The sequence below is a fragment of the Gopherus evgoodei genome, chromosome 20 (assembly GCF_007399415.2).
Source record: "Gopherus evgoodei ecotype Sinaloan lineage chromosome 20, rGopEvg1_v1.p, whole genome shotgun sequence".
In the NCBI taxonomy this organism is placed as follows: domain Eukaryota; kingdom Metazoa; phylum Chordata; order Testudines; family Testudinidae; genus Gopherus; species Gopherus evgoodei.
In genome coordinates this window covers 7,050,367-7,062,160 of record NC_044341.1, presented here as the reverse complement: position 1 = coordinate 7,062,160, position 11,794 = coordinate 7,050,367, and positions in this window count along the sequence as shown.

Below are 11,794 nucleotides of genomic sequence, written 5' to 3'. Positions count from 1 at the left end.
ATGTAGAATAGGATCGGAAGTGTAGTGACATGCTCTATCTGCAGTAAAAAATGGACTGCTTTAACTACACTGGTAGAGATAAAGTGGCAAACCCCACTTAGTGTGGATGCAGTTATACCAATCTAGCTTATTCCAATTCTGGTGGCAGAATAAGTTATACCAGCATAACTTTTATACCAGTATAACTGTGTCTACACTAGGGCTTTCACTGGTATAACTATATAGGTAAAAATCACCTCCCAACTGACAAAGTTATACTGGCATAATTTACAAGTGTAGACATACCCTTAGATCCAGTGCTCTGGCCACTCCTGTTGTGCCTCTAACTAGCTAAAGTACTTTTCTGGCATCTGTCACCATAGTATCTGAGGACCTCACACTCTTTCATGTATTTATCCTCCCCACACTCCTGTGAGGTAGGGCAGTGCTGTTATTGCAATTGTACAGATGGGAAAGGGAGACACAAAAAGACTAAGAGTGTGTCTACACTAGAAATGCTACAGTGGTGCAGCTTAAGCGCTGTAGTATAGACCTGTACTACAGTGACAGGAGGGGTTCCTCCATCGCTGTAATAAATCCACCTTGAGAGAAGGGAGCTAGGTTGAGGGAAGATTTCTTCTGTCGACCTAGTGGTGTCTGCACCAGGGATTTGGTCATTTTAATTACATCACAGAGGGCATGACATTGGGTACGTCTACGCTACGGGATTATTCCGATTTTACATAAACTGGTTTTATAAAACAGATTGTATAAAGTCAAGTGCACGCGACCACACTAAGCACATTAATTCGGTGGTGTGCGTCCGAGGCTAGCGTCGATTTCCGGAGCGTTGCACTGTAGGTAGCTATTCCATAGCTATCCCTTAGTTCCCGCAGTCTCCCCCGCCCTTTAGAATTCTGGGTTGAGAGCCCAGTGGCTGATGGGGCAAAAATCATTGTCACGGGTGGTTCTGGGTAAATGTCGTCAGTCATTCCTTCCTCCGGGAAAGCAATGGCAGAAAATCATTTTGCGCCCTTTTTCCCTGGATTGCCCTGGCAGACGCCATAGCACGGCAACCATGGAGCCCATTCAGCTTTTTTTTTTACAGTCACCGTATGTGTACTGGATGCCGCGGACAGAGGCGATACTCCAGCGCTGCACAGCAGCATTCATTTGCTTTTGCATGATAGCAAAGATGGTTATCAGTTGTTCTGTACCATCTGCTACCAGTGTAATTTGGCAATGAGATGATGGTTATCTGTCATTCTCTGCTGTCTGCTGCTATCATGGGTGCCCCTGGCTGAGATCATCCAGGGGTGCAAAAGCAAAACTGGGAATGACTCCCTGAGTCAATCCCTCCTTTATGGTTTCTAAAAATAGTGTCAGTCCTGCCTAGAATATGGGGCAAATGTACTAGAGAAGCAGTGTATCAGAGAGCACAGCTGCTCTGTGTCAGATCCTGCAGAAATGATGAGCTACATGCCATTCACGGGGGGTGCCCCTGCAACAACCCCACCCGTTGCTTCTCTTCTCCCCCAACCTTCCTGGGCTACCGTGGCAGTGTCCCCCCCCCATTTGTGTCATGAAGTAATAAAGAATGCAGGAATAAGAAACACTGAGTGTTTAGTGACATAAAATGAGGGGGAGGCAGCCTCCCGGTGCTATGATAGTCCAGGCAGGACATTAAGCAGTGTGGGGGAGAGGAGCCCAGCATCCCACTGCTATGATAGTCCAGGCGGTACAGAATCTTTTCTTTTCACATGAAAGGGAGGGGGCTGATTGAAGCTCAGCCCCCAGTTGCTATGATGAAGACAGTTACCAGCCGTTCTGTACCATCTACTGGGAATGACCAGGAGTCATTCCTATTTTCACCCAGGCGCCCTCAGCCAGCCTCACCTGAAGCCAGCCCAGGAGCACTCACGGGTTGATAAGGAGGACGGTTACCAGTCCTACTGCACCGTCTGCCACCGGGGAGGGGAGAGGAGCGGATACTTCTCTTCACTGCTGCACCATCGCGTCTACCAGCAGCATTCAGTAGACATAGGGTGACACTGAAAGAAGTCAAGGAATGATTTCTTTCCCTTTTCTTTCACGTGGGAGGGGGGAGTAAATTGACAAGCTATTCCCTGAACCACACCGGACAATGTGTTTGAACCTACAGGCATTGGGAGCTCAGCCAAGAATGCAAATACTTTTCGGAGACTGCTGGGGATTGTGGGATAGCTGGAGTCCTCAGTACCCCCTCCCTCCCTCCATGAGCATCCATGTGAGTCTCTGGCTTCCCATTACGCTTGTCACGCAGCACTGTGTAGCCTGTAGATTTTTTTTTCAGATGCTTTGGCATTTCATCTTCTGTAACGGAGCTCTGATAGAACAGATTTGTCTTCCCATACACCAATCAGATTCAGTATGTCCTGTACAGTCCATGCTGGAGCTCTTTTTGGATTTGGGACTGCATTGCCACCCGTGCTGATCAGAGCTCCACGCTGGGCAAACAGGAAATGAAAATCAAAATTTCACGGGGCTTTTCCTGTTTACCTGGCCACTGCATCCGAGCTGAGATTGCTGTCCAGAGCGGTCACAGTGGTGCACTGTGGGATACCGCCTGGAGGCCAATACCGTCGATTTGCGGCCACACTAACCCTAATCCGATATGGTAATACTGATTTTAGCGCTACTCCTCTCGTCGGGGAGGAGTACAGAAACCGATTTAAAGAGCCCTTTATATTGATATAAAGGGCCTCGTAGTGTGGACGGATACAGCATTAAATCGGTTTAACGCTGCGAAAATCGGTTTAAACGCGTAGCGTAGACCAGGCCATCGTCTGCAAACTTTGTAATGCAGACCAGCCTAGGGCACAGATCCTTAAAGGTATTTAGGTGACTAACTTGGGACATAGATGCCTAAATACCTTTGAAGATCTGGCCTTAAGTGATTTGCTCAGGGCCATGAAGGCCTTCTGAGTCCCAGGCTAGTACCCTAACCACTGAGCAATCCTTCTTCTCTCCAGCTAAGAGAGGCTATTACTGGAGTATAAAGCCTTGAGTACAGCATACGCCTCCTCACAAGCTCTTTTACTCAGGGAATTGATAAGATGTGACAGCTTTCAATGTACTCTGTCCCCAGAAACCCTGCTTCGCCCGTGAACCTATAAAAATGCCTCTTTGCCCCATGTGACATTTTGGGGATCACCCAGACGAGTAAGGGGTTCTGCAACCGCCTGCCTTGTAACTTTGGGTGCCTTAATGCTATGCTGCTATGGCTCAGAGCCCCGACATTAGTAGGCAGGCAACAAGCCTAAGGGCTCACCCTGGCTTCCACCAGCCTCATTATCACCAGCAGGGTGATCCTAACAGCCTTTCCATTCCAGAGTCTCCCCCAATCCATCTACCCCAAGTTCATAACCACAGTCTGTATACGTAACTCATAATGATCAGATCCCCTCTTCTCCCCTTGGAGTGTCTGACATCAGGAATCATAACATTCAAAAATCAGTAGGACAACACTTCAATCTTTCTGGTCACTCAATAACAGACCTAAAAGTGACAATTCTTCAACAAAAAAATTTCAAAAACAGATTCCAACATGAAGCTGCAGAACTGGAATTAATTTGCAAACTGGACACCATCAGCTCAGGACTAATAAAGACTGGGAGTGGTTGGGTCATTACAAAACCTATACCTAATTTCCCCAATACTAATTTCTCCCTACTGTTACTCACACCTTCTTGTCAACTGTTTGTAATGGGCCGCTCTCTTATCACTTCAAAAGTTATTTTTCCTCCCTTGGTATCCTGCTGTCAATTGATTTATCTCGTTAGACTGACCTCACACTTGGTAAAGTAATCCCCATCCTTTCATATATTTATACCTGCTCCTGTATTTTCCACTCCATGCATCTGATGAAGTGGGTTCTAGCTGACGAAAGATTATGCCCAAATAAATTTGTTAGGCTCTATGGTGCCACAAGGACTCCTCGTTGTTTCTGCTGATACAGACTAACCCAGCTACCACTCTGAAACCTGGATTCTGATCATCACACCTGCTACCCTGCTCCCATCCTCTTTCCCCTTCCAGCTAGGATGTGGGTGTCGATTTCTAAGCTGGAACTGTTGGTTTTCTGTGGCTAATCCTCCAGTTACACTAACTTTGTGAGCAGGAACCAATAGAAAGCAGAAGGTGGAGGGGTGAAAAAAAATCACCAAAGCAGGGTAATAATGCCAGCCCTTCCAGACTCCTGATCAGAGCTCTCCAGACAGCACCACTGCACAGAATTTGGATACCTCAGGCATGTGCTGCTGCAGCTCAACTGCTTGTTGTAACTTGGTTGTTTACAGACATCTGCTCTGATCAAATTTGAGCCAGATTCCCTCTCCTCCTTTCCCCCCAGCGCCCACAGGACTGAGGAGATGCAACAAGGCAGTTGTGTCACTGTGGGAGTCAGTGAAGAAGAAAGCTAGTGAGAGGAGAGCAGCTCTCTGATCCAAGCCATGGCTGCTGTAGGTAATTCAGCAGATGGGACTTTCTCTCCTAGTAATAACGCTGCATTACACCTTGCATCCAAGGATACCAAAGCACTTGCAGTTCAAACATCTCTGTGTTATATATGGGGAAACTGAGGCACAGAGAGCAGAAGTAACTCACCAAGGTCACACAGCAGTTCAGTGGCCGAGCTGGATGGATTCTATGTCGATGAATGCTGTAGAAACCCATAAGGTAGGTAGATAGAACCCAGTAGTCCTGATTTTAGAATATGCATTACGCCACACTGCACCCCCCAAGAATCCCACTTAGTACCTAGTAGCACCTGTTTGTCTGAAGGGTGGGAAGCAGGGAATCTAGTTCTACGGTTCCATACTCCTATTTACTCCAGTAGATGGCCAGAGGGTGGGATAAGGCCCACTGGTTTGGAAAATCCCTGCCACAACTGCTAGGCACTTGGAATGTAACACAGTCAGGAGTGAAAGGGAGCCCGGCTGATGTCTGGTAGCACTTAGGGATTTATGGCTGCTGAGCCCAGTGGTCTGGAACAGGTGGGAGCAGTACAGTGCATGTCACTCAGCGGGAGCAGAGCTGCAGGGGAAACTGAAGTTAATTTATCAGTGATTAGCTCAGACTTATGTAATTTTTAACTGGAAAACAGAAGGCTCAAGGTCCAGCACTGCCCCTCCCCCTTGGAATTCGGAATAATATTTAAACCTGCCTCCTGTCCAGGCAAATCACAAATGTAACTCGCCTTCATGGCGGCCTCTGGCGGCCAAAGGGATGAACTTAAACTTCTGCAGAACATCCCAGTACAGTAAATCAATTCAGGCCTGTCACCCTGCATCGCCACGACACACTACATCAAGCGTTGCCAAGGCAGAAAGATCCACCTGTGGAGGACCTGTTCAAGGACATAGAAGGGGAAATCCCCATGGAGACAGATGCAGGAGCCTGGACATCATGCAAAAGAGCCTTTTCGTAATCCTTCCCCTGGAGTGCTGCCTTCTGTGGAAATATATGCAGGTCCGGAGCAAAGATTCACATTTTCCCCACAGAATCAGATTCAAAATCCTAAGTGCTCGTTTCCAGCCCAGCCCAGGAACTACTAGCAATGTGGATGGGCAGTCAGCGACAATCCACAGGCCCAGTATTGCCAACCTCAAGAGATCAAAAATCATGAGTTACACCTCAAAAAACTCAATTAAAAAAATTATACTTTTTCCCCCAGTCTTTTGATTTTTTAATCCCCCCACCCCTGCACCTGGTGTCTGTGTGTGACAATCAGTGTTGCCAACTCTCCCAAATGTATTGGTTAAGATAATTTGGCCACTGCTACAAGAACTCTCTCCCCCATGTCTGTCTATCCCCTGCCCAGCAATTAATCCTGTCCCCCAGACCCAACCCAGCAGATCAGCCCCTCCACCCCACTGTTTTGGGCCCCCCAGATTCATCTCTGCTCCTCCTGGATTCCTCACCCCAACCTCTGGCCTAGGAGGGTTGCAGTGGGGTGGGGCAGGTGTAGGGGCTCCTCACCTCCCTTTGCCCCTCTGCACTTCTCTCTGGAGGGGTAGGGAAAGAAGGAACAAAGAGCTGTAGCACAGGGCCAGGGGCAGAGGGAGGTGAAGACCCCCTCCAGCTGGCCCCCCTCCAGCCTGGAAGTGGGGAGAGGACCCCACTGCAGCCTTTCCAAGCCAGGGTGAGAAGAGTGCGATGCCCACAGCAGCTTTTATTGGTTGTTCTTCCTCCGCGAGATAGGAAAGTGGGGTTACAGCCAAAAAGAGGGCTCCAATTTACTAGGAGGGTTGCATCACCAGGTAACTGGCTCCTGCCTCAGACAAATTTCTGCCAGGATGCCCCAGAGCTGGCAATGCTGCAGGCGTAAGCAATGAAGTTAGGCGGTCTAAAGTCTGGGGAACACAAACATGAGCAAACTGCAGCAGAGACTGGGAGCTGTGTCTCAAGTTGCAGTGAGGGAGGTTTAGATTGGATATTAGGAAAAACTTTTTCACTAGGAGGGTGGTGAAGCACTGGAATGGGTTACCTAGGGAGGTGGTGGAATCTCCTGCCTTAGAGGTTTTTAAGGTCAGGCTTGACAAAGCCCTGGCTGGGATGATTTAGTTGGGGTTGGTCCTGCTTTGAGCAGGGGGTTGGACCTGAGGTCCTGTCCAACCCTGATATTCTATGATTCTGTGTGGGGCAGGGAGTATGTGTTTGTGTGTCAGTTACACTGTCCCCAGTGTAGGAACGCTGTATCTGAGAATCATGCCCTGGATATTCCTGTGCAAGTGAACAGCACCTAGCACATGGTAGTTTCAGCCAGAATCAGGGCCGGCTCCAGGTACCAGCGCAGAAAGCAGCTGTTTGGGGAGGCCAACGGAGAGGGGCGGCACGTCCGTCTCTTTGGCGGCGGGTCCCTCAGTCCCTCTCGGAGGGAAGGACCCGCTGCCGAATTGCCACCGAAGAATGAAGCAGCGGTAGAAGTGCCGATCACGGCCTTTTTTTTTTTTTTTCCTGCCGCTTGGGGCAGCAAAAATGCCGGAGCCGGCCCTGGCCAGACTGCAATAAATAATAATAGCGAGGAATGCAGGATGTGCTGGAGATAGCGAGAGGAAGAAATGGAAGGAAAGACACAGAGGAGAATCAGAAAGTTTTCAAAAATAGAATTGCTACGTCCGAAGGATGGTGGGTCCCAGCTAGGAATAAAAAAGTCAAGAGCTTTTAAAGAGAGTCTCTTTGTGAGATATAGAGGAGGATTGGACAGGGTGGCAGAATGGAATTAAGGAAGTGGAAGGAAAATGCACAAAAGTGAAGAGTGAGTTTGACTTCAGCAAATCGCATGACAAGGAAAGGACTAATAGGATAAGAACAGGCCACATTAATTCAGAAAGTGAGATCGGAGAGCGAGGTCTGAAAAGGAAGGTGGAAGAGTTGGGAGGAGGAAGCTGTGGACATCTTTTCCCTGAATGTTTAGGCCATTTCTGGAGACAGCACCTTGCAAAAGTTTAAGTCATACAGTTAGTTAATGAGCATCTCTGCTTGAGATCATTAGGAACAGGTTTAGCTATCAACCACATACAGCTCACGCACATGGAAGCAGTTGGGAATGGAGGCAGCTAGCTAGTGCAGAGCCACAGAGATCAGTAAATAAGGATCAATTTTTTTTAACGACCTGGAAGAAGGAAAAGTGCAGTTGGCTGGTGGAATTTGCTGATGTTAAGGCTGGGAGGGAGGAAGGAAGCTAGCTTTGAGTAGAAAGGAAGAGTTCAGTAAAATTCAGAACGATTTGGACACTACGGATGATGTTATTTAATATCGAAACAAACATGGCAATGAGCTAGGGACATATAATGGAAGAAAGGGAATAAACCGATCGACGAGATGATGTGCTAGAAAACAATGAGGAGCAGAAGAATCAAGAGGAGTGGCACATGCAATCTTAAAACCTTTGACACAGGCTGCGAATGCAGTAAAAGAACAAAAGAGATGCTAGGTTACATACAGGGATGGGGAAATGATCCTATCCCTGCTTGAGAGATTATCCAGGCCTCTCATGGAAAACCCTCTGCCCCTCTGGATACACTGGGGAAAGCAGAGCATAGAAATTGAGACAATTCAGAGAGAAGGGCTATGGTTGACAGAGGACAGGGGATCTTTAAAGCTCTGCATTCTTTGTGACAGAAAGCCATCCTGCTCCCATTTAAATCAAAGGGGAAACTCCAGTGAGGGCAGGATAGGCCATCAGAGGAAAACTCACTGGGGAGTATGAAATTCTGTGGAGACTAGACAGGTTATGTGCTGCAAAATTGTTCAAGCTAGTGTCAGAGACAAGAAGCAGACAGAGGACATGAACTTAAGCTAAGAAAGGAGGACAGTGGAAAAGAACTTACGCAGAATGTCTTTATATGGATAGTACTTACCATGTGAGATAAATGGTCCCACCAGGGAGAAAAGAGGAGACACCGATTAAACCTCTTTACACTTCTGTGGGATAAGTATTATTACCATTACAGAGATGGGTAAAAACTGAGACAGAGAGTTAAATGCTTTACTCAAGATCTCCCAGTGAGTCAGTAGCCAAGCTGGGTCGAGAACCCAGGAGCCTAGAACCATGTTCCTCTATTCTAACATTTATTAAACCTGCTACCCAGACACTGGACTTGGAGAAGATGTGACATTTATGAAGAGGGAGAGGGGGGAAAAAAGGGGATAATTCAAAGGAAAAAATATGAACCCCAGCAAAGCGGGAGGGGGACAGACAGACAGAGAGTGAACTAAGTATTATTTCTGTGCTCTGTGGTGCTTAACTATTTTTAGTAGGTCATCAGGTTCAAAGCAGAAAAATCTGTAACCACAAGAGAACAAGAGGGACAACCAGGGACATTGCAGTTTTTTAAAACAGCAGGAACATTTAGTCTTTCAATATGCTCATATGTTTTCTTTTCTCCTTTATGGTTTCAGCATTCAGCCTTCACTGGTGCTGTTTACAGGAACAAAGTACAGACTATTTTAGTTCACACACACATACTAAAGAGCGTTTTTTCAGATTGCTCCATACAAACAGGAATCCATCCAACCTTCAGACCTGAATTAACCAGGCCACAGAGAAGCGGATGTGGGGAGTCGTACTTAACCAAATCCAAAAAGGGATATCATTTCTCTGCAGCTATGGAGGGTCACAATGTTGCTGAGATCTCTCCTCTGGACTTGCTGTAACAAGCTGCATTGTATTAGCAGCCCTGGGCATATCAGATGTAATGCCCCTTCCTCTCCTGGTGACACCCTAGCTGACTGTTGCCTAGCTATACTCACAAACAGATCCCCAACAGGAGAAGAGCTGCAAACTCACCCCCTCCAGAAGGAAAGCACAGCTGAAAGTTTTCACATTCCTCCCTCCCCTTAAATATTTAATGGATAAATCAGAAAGAGGTGTAAACCTGGCACTTCAGAAGTAATCTTTTTTTAATTTCATCCCATACAAGGCTTTTTCTACCCAGCGCACATGACCCACAGGTTTTGTCCCCCTGGCAGCTTTGGACAGTTATATATTTATACACACACACACACACACACACAACTTGTTCAAGTTAATAGCATTCCTATGCTATTGAGTCAAAAGGCACTCCACAAATAGGGGAGCGGGGAGGGAAGAAGAATGGACTGTACTGAAAAAAGTATCTTTTTTAACAAAAATATTTGTCACTTAAAGCTGTGTTTCCTTCAGTGCTTATATTGGCAAGCCTGATTTAGCCCTGATTTCACTGGAACTTAGAAACCTGAAGGCAAACAAGCAATGGGTAACCTGATCCTTGCACTAGTGTTTGGCCCAGGGAGGATTAGCATGACTGGGGAAGCTGATGCTTGGGACTACATTAACATTTATGAATGTTTCAAGAGAGCGGTGGGTGTTTCTTGGCAATTCGTAGGTAGATAAGCAGAGCCAGCTCGCAACTGCTAGGGAGGATGTCGGGGACTGGGCACGAACAGGGCTGTTACAGCAACGGTAAGGTCTAGTTTAGTCCCCACCAGAGATTATTGCTGGATTTACAGATTATTTGTATTTTTTGAACGTAAAGGCACGCAGATCGCAAGGCTCATCAGTACAATAGGAATGCAGGGTTGTCAAGACCTGACAATCTCAGTGAAGGAGGTGTTGAGAAGTCATTAGTAAGGCTGTGAACATCTCACTAAAACACAACAAAGCCCTTAATTGCAAGGCGAGTCTCTAAAAACGGTTTTAAATTTAACCCAAAAAGCGGAAACTCCAAGACTTGTCAGATCTGCAAATGCAAAGGGTAAACTCTGGTCTCTTGTAGACTTGACTGTATGATATATCTACCTCCTGGGGCTACTTATACGTTGTGACAATCTTTACACATCTCTAGTTTTTTGTCTTGCCACTCCTTTGTTGATGGTTTTATGGAGCAGTCCTTTATGCTGGGAAGATCATCATCACAGGGTTATGCAATCACCATTAGCAAGTAGCTGGCATCTTCTTCCATTTCTGAACTTTCTACAGCTGGTATAGCGAGCAAGGCCAATGCTGCCTTGAGAACTTGGAGGGGGAAAGAGACAGCTGCCAGGTTAGGTACTGAGGCTAAGATTTACCACCACTGGAAAGGGCATCGGCAGCAATAGCAGAACCTGGTGGGCCCAGCTTGGCTCACCTCCCCTCTGCACCACACTCATAATAGCCACATTTCAGAGGAGACGAAGCATGAGTGGAGCACATTTGTATATTGGTATTAAATGTTAATAAATGGGAATATATTTGAAAGGGTGCAGTCTTGAAACAACAAAGCCCCATCTCATTCCAAAGGACAGAGAGAATGTTACTGTCAAAGCAGCACTGCAGGGGCGGGCAGGTTTATTAGTGAAGCACAACTGAGCTCCGTCTTGTGCCAGCTGAGAGAGGAAGACTGAAGTGCAGTAGCAAAAGAGAGAGAACTTAATTATTCCTAATAATAAGAGCACTTGGCACTTATATATTCACTTTTCAACTGCAGATCTCAAAGTGCTTTACCAAAGTCATCATTCTAATTCCGTTTACACATGGGGACAGAAGCGCACAAAGGTAAAGGACAGAAATTTCAGAAATGTGTAAGTGATTTAGGAGCCTAAGATTATGTCTACTCTAGGAGCACTTTACCAGTATAGGAATACAAGTATACTATACCAGCAAAGCTATCCCAGCAAAGACTTAGTGTGGACACAGCTATCCTGTGCTTTGTACCAGTGTGGTAAGTCCACTCGCCCATGAGCAAAACAAGCTAACCCAATAAAAGCGTAGTTTTATTAGTATAGCTGTGTGCACACTACAAACTTTTGCCAGCATAGCTCACTCAGTCAGGGAATCTCAGACTCTTGACCAACAGAGCTATGATGGCAGAAGTCTGTAGTGCAGACATAGGCTATGCCTGCACTAGAAACACTGCAGCTGTACCACTGGAGCACTTTGATGCAGACACCACCGCAGCAACAGGAGGGGGATCTCCACTGCCGTAGTTAATTCACTTCTTGGATAGGCTGTAGCTAGGTTGATGGAAGAATTCTTCTGCTGACATAGTGCTGTCTACACCTGGTGTTAGGTCGGCTTAACTACGTTGCTCAGAGGTATGAATTTTTCACATCCTTGAGTGACGTAGCTGAGTCAACCTAAATTTTAAGTCTAGACCTGGCCAAAGTCTAAGTCTAAGACCTGGTCTAGGCCGAAAACTTAGATCAACCTAGATACATCACTCAGAGGTGTGAAAAATTCACACCCAGAGATGTAGTTAAGCCAGTCTACGCCCCGGTGTAAAAAACCCCTAGCTACCCCCCTTAAGGGGCTGAA